The following is a 6,208-nucleotide window of genomic DNA, read 5'->3' on the forward strand; positions in this document are numbered from 1 at the left end:
TATATATATATATATATATATATATAAACTAATAAATCAAGACAGAAATAAAGAAAATTATTAAACTTTTCAAAAGTAAACTATGAAAGGCGGTGACAGAAAAATAGGACGCAGTAAACAAGGCATGAGTTGCTACATTAATGGTCAAATTCATATGTGCTTATATATTCTTGTTTTCTGTGTATTTACAGGACATTGTGGCAAATCTGTGATCAAAATCATGTTACGATTTTCCAAAATTGCACTTACCCACTCAAAACAAAACTGGAAGTCTGGTAAAAGAAAAGGTCTGTGTAAACATTTGCACAGATTTCTGTTTGAGCAAGAAGGCGTGCTCTGCATCCTGAGACTGCTCAATAAGGAGCCTTGTTATATGAAGGTTGTTGATCTTGCTGTTTATAAAATGTGCTTTTCATAAGTGACATAGAAGCTCAGTGTGACCCCCACCCACACAAACTTTGACATACTATGTGGGCTGTGATCAGGCTACAAACAGACTAGCAAAATTATGCTTACAAGCCAATGCTCAGTCCTCAGAAAAAAAAAGAAAAAAAAAACTGTGCTGACATCAGTTGTGAGGTCTAGGTCTAGTTTAGGAATGGCATTCGTGTAGCACTGTGTGCCAGTCTCGGAATTGGGAAGACCTGTGTGAATAAATGTGGCTCTGGAATAGTGACAATTCTAGGTTGTGTAATTTTATATAGTCATACTAAAATGCTAAAATCAAATAAATAAATAAATTGTGTATATATATATGTATATATATATATATATATATATATATATATATATATATATATATATATATATATATATATATATATATATATATGAATAAATTGTTTTTCATAGCTAGAAAGCCAGAACAGCCCCTTTGACACAGTGAACCACCAAATCCTCAGGTCCGCCTTATATTGTGCGTCACAGAAACTGCACGTCTCTGACTTGAGTCTTACCTCACTGGCAGCCAGGAGTGACTATTTCATGGGTGTTTCTTCAGCAACAGGTACTTTTGACATATGGTGGTATTTTTGTTAACTTCATTACCGATAGAATCACCACTGGCTTGTAAAAATGTTAGTTTACTCATCAGACTTTAGACGCGCGTGTGTGTGTGTGTGTGTGTGTGTGTGTGTGTGTGTGTGTGTGTGTGTGTGTGTGTGTGTGTGTGTGTTTAACCAGAACATTTTTTTTTCTATTTGAATATATTTTAAAATGTAATTTATTCCTGTGATACAAAGCTGATTTTTTCCAGCATCATTACTCCAGTCTTCAGTGTCACATGATCCTTCAGAATTAATTCTAATGTATACTGCTCAAGAAACATTTCTTATTATTATCATCAGTTTTTAAAGAACAGCATTTATCTGAAATGGAAAGCTTTTGTAACATACAGTAAACTACCATTTAAAAGTTTGAGGACAGTGATATACTCTGTGTTTTTTTTATTTGGAAAGAAATTAATATTCAGCATCAGGGATGCATTAAATTGATCAAAAGTTACAGTAAAGACATGTAAAATGTTCTATTTCAAATAAATTCTGTTCTTTAGAACTGTCTATTTAAGGGGTCATATGGTGCTATTTTGGTTTATTGTGTGTAATAGGTTAACATGCTTTAATGTTCAAAAACTGTTAGTGTATTCTAAACAGAGGTGTATGTCTGAAATTGGTTCTGGTTCCAATAAAGCCCCTCCTTCTGAAAAGCCAAGCATGCTGGGATTGGCCAGCTGGCCCATTGGGTTGTGATTTGTCAGACACAACAATTCTGATGTAGGTATACAACACTTTGTTGTGTAATTTATTTTTTTACATATAGGCCTACACCTAAACACCACATCCGATAAGCTTTCGATAAAAGCTTTTGAAGCTTCCGATAAAAAAGTTCAGATCTTAGACTGTTAACCTGGGCTTAACATACAGAGAGAAGGATTGTGTGTTCAGATGCTATACATTTTGGTGGATTTCATCACTTTAGCCCCTGTTTTGACAAAAGCATGTCTGCAGGAGAGGGCTCAGGAATGCACCTATACATATGTTCTTTATTTAGTCAAACCAGAAGTGATGAAGTGCTCTGCTGATTGAGTAACTATAGAACAATAGATGCCATTATAAAAGTTCTCTGTCCTCCTCATTTGGATAACCACGACTAAGTACCTTTGTATGATGATAGTTGTCTAAGATGCATGTATTTATATATAATCTTGATGGAGTTTTCAGCAACTGACTGGCACTTAATTGTCTATATGTCTATATGCTATGGTCTCTTTGCACAGTCATATTTGCTTTAGATTTACAGCTGTCACATTCCTTCTTTTTTTTTTATCAGTTATTGATTTACCTTTACTTCAAGGGATGTTCATTGACTTAGACGTCTTCCCGTATCTATTCATTGTGCTTTTCAATTGATTGCTTAGTGTTATTTTTTTTCTGTGTGTTTCTTCTTCCACAGTATGACTCTTCAGGAATTTCCAAACAGAGATGTATTTATACTTCGAATCAGTTGAATTAAAAAAGTGATCTCATGGTGAACCATTTATGTGAATTTAGGTCACTTTCTATTGTTTCACTGCTCTGAATCATCATATCATGAAAAAGGGGTAATAATCATGTAAAAGGGATGCATTGTTTATACCCACCAAATGTCTTGTCTATCTCTTTAGACCCCTTTTTTTTGAAGGAACAGACGCATTAAAACGCAAGGAATTTCCTCAAGTCATAATCAAAACAAATATCACTTTAGCAGCAACGGTGAACTAAATCCAACACTGTTTTTAAACCTTAAAAGGTCTTTGCATTTTTTAAAATGTTTCCTCTTTTTCCTGATCCCAAAGGCAGCCATTGTGCAGAGGCATTAGATGATTCATGTTGTCAACAGCTGTTGACAACAGTCAAAAGTCAAACACCACTGTATTAAAAACTAACAGTTTTCTACTTCCCTACAATCAGTACTATTGCATACCATTTGATCCCCCCCATCCCCCCCCCCCCCCCACACACACCCTTTTTGGAGGACAACTTTTTTTTTTTAGAATACCATTTGATTTAATAAACAGACAGTAGCTTGTGAGAGTGAGAGTTGAACTACAAGAATAATGGCAGGTCTTTTGCTGTGGATAAGGAAATACTGTTCTACGTCTCCCCTTAAACGTTCACACACTCAAGCAAACACATGCTTGCATAGGAACTGCGTCTGCTCCAAATTCCTTATGGGACACGTGGATGGGGTGAATACACGCAAAGACTATTTCAATTTGTGAAAATCTGTTGCAAGACATGAATCCAGTTCATAATTTCAGGTATTCTGATTGCATTATGATAGGGGAAAATCTTATGGGAAATAATTTAACTATTTTACATTTGAACGATTCCTTTTTGTTTTATTTCATGATTAATAATTATTAAATGTGGATTTTATGGATTGCATTTACTTTTTTTTCCTGTTACACAATCACTACAAATAATCAAATATTTACATAATAGTCAGGATTTATTCAGGCCTTTTGGATGCAATTAAACAAGCTAAACAAATGCTTTGGATCTTCCATTTTTCCAGACTGATCTCATGAAATGGCGTATGTATGACACGCCAATTCGTATTTCCATTTTTGGCGTGCTATCAACACGTAATCGCTTTTCAGCGTGTTTATCAACGCCTTTGACTTAACGTTATATTATGTATATATAGATATATGACCTACCCCAACCCCGTCCCTAAACCTACCCGTCACTGGGGTTAATACCATTTATGAGTGTTCTCCTACCATCCTAGGAAAAAAAAGATCGCTCCACAGATGTAGATATAGATTTTGCTTCGTTTCGCTCGGACATTTAACGGCGTACACATATACGCGGAATCACTCGGACATTTAATGGCGTAGACATAGGCCTACACGCAAAAGATTTCGGCGTGGACATACACGCGGATAGCTCAAAATGCGTATAGATAACACGCCACTTGACTTGAAAGTGGCGTGTATGTTTACGCAATGTCATGTTCATTTTTCTATGGAATATTTCAGTCAATCAACACATTATATCAGTGTGATGCACAAAACAGAGACAATTAACAGAGTAAATGAGGGACACAGCAGCTTTAAGTGAGGTGTGTAAATGGACACTATTGAGAGAGAGCTGGCGTCCTTCTCCTCAGCTCACAGTGCTCTAGAAACCTATGGCGCACAATGCACTGTTCAGTTCCAGCAGGAAAATAAATATGTTCTGCGCTGTCCAAAAATACCATGTGAAGGCGCTCCCTGTGAAAGAAGGCCCATTTCCCGACAGCAGGGGGTCACTGAGTGCAAAACATTTTGAATCAGATTATGTTAGATTTAGCAGTAGCAAAAACTTTACAAAACTAATCCAGACATTCAGCTATCAATCAACTGTGATATGCAAGTCAGTGAGACGTATAATTGCACCAGTCGGCGGAAAAAAAACATAGAAAATTCAAAGGTCCACAATTTCTTTGGAGGTAAGGCAATACTGTACCTCTCCTCATTCTTCTCAGTGCGGGCAAACAGTCCAGTGCCACCACACAGAATGGCAGAAAGCAACTGGAGTGACAGACTGTCCTGAGGAATTCTGTTTCCTCACACAGACGTGCGAAGAAGCTTTTGTGTCTCCCCTGAGACCTGAGTTTTCTCTTCCTCTATAGAAACAAGATTGTCAGTGAGGAGAACGCCCGATGTCTTTCAAACGTTTGGCCTTTTTGATGAAAAGAGCCCTTCAGGACAGTGAAATGTCCGCAGGTCCCTGAAGGCTTCACTTGGAACTGTGCGTGTTGTCAACGTCAATCACCAAAAGTCAGCTGGATTGCTTAAAAACTTGCAAATAGGTTGTGTCTTGCAAGACTGCTTTTCTACTCATACCAATATCTTCTGAAGAACAGTCATTTATTACTATCTCAGTGTGAACTATGTGATAATTTCAACAAATCAAAATGGAGAATTCTAATTTTTTTATGGGATATTGCAGTATTAATTATACATGATTTATCTATGCACATCATTTTATTTTTATTCATGTGACCTCATAGTCTTTCATCAAAATATATTTCGTCCCTCTTGCAAGGACATTCCTTCTCTGATGATGTGTTTACCAGTGAGAGGGCGGGAGAACCATATAGCAAACGACAACAATCCACAATCCAATCAATTCCTGATAAATAACAAGTCATGCCCTACATTTCTTCTTGTACAAGAAGCCATTTTACTCAAATAAGGGAAGAACTGACTATTTTTTTATCTAAACGCATTGCTTTCTGAAATTAATATGATAATTTAGCACTGGCTTTAAGGCATTGTGTCCCTTTAAAGGTGTAAAGGGACACAAGCTAACCAGAGCAGGTTAACACACCAGGACAAATTTCAAACATACCTTTGCATCTCGTTTCATACACACAAACTGCAGAATAAAAGCACAGAGGACAAAGCTCTCACACAAACTCACAGTGGGAGCCTCCTCTTTGAAGTCCATTCCAAGCAGTTCAGTTACAGTTTTTAAACACCATCCAAAAGAAACAGAGAGAATGTCCCTCCCATCTAAACCTAAACTGAGGTTAAACGCCGGCGCATGACTGGTTGTCTCTGTAGCTGTATAATCGGCAGGTTAATGATGGAGAAATGGATGGTCTGGTAGAAGGTGAGATTTAAGGAACGTCTTTAAATTAGCATGTAAGTGACAAACTAAAACACCTTCAGGAACAAGTGAAAATCAGATCTATAAATGTTATACTGCCCCCCCCCCCCCCCCCCCCCCCACCACCACCACCACACACACACACACACACACTTTGAAGTACATCACATTCTATTTGGGTACTCTGTATTCTTATATGGCAATGTTTTGTGAGACATTGCAAGGTTCTCAAATAGGGACTCTATTCAATGGGATACGTTGTCATGTTCCTCTGAAAGGAAAGTTTGAGAGGAACAACAGGGTGGGCCAGACTGCTGAATGAAGCCTTGTGTTTCTGCTTTCCAGCTCCAGAACACTAATTAATATGATGGACAATTTCCACCAAGAGGCACAATATTTGAAAACAGCTTTTGGGATTTTGAGAGTGGAGAATGTGAAACAAATAAAATCAATGATGTTGTATAAAATGTTTAGCATATGGCTAGCTGTCACACTTTTTACTCCAGTGAATAAATTTGGTCTGCAAAAAACAAAATGTCCAAGTCCCATGAAAATATGAAACAAGTCAT

The sequence above is a fragment of the Siphateles boraxobius genome, unplaced genomic scaffold (genome assembly GCF_051911475.1).
Source record: "Siphateles boraxobius isolate OS27281-9 unplaced genomic scaffold, OSU_SipBor_1 130, whole genome shotgun sequence".
Lineage (NCBI taxonomy): Eukaryota > Metazoa > Chordata > Actinopteri > Cypriniformes > Leuciscidae > Siphateles > Siphateles boraxobius.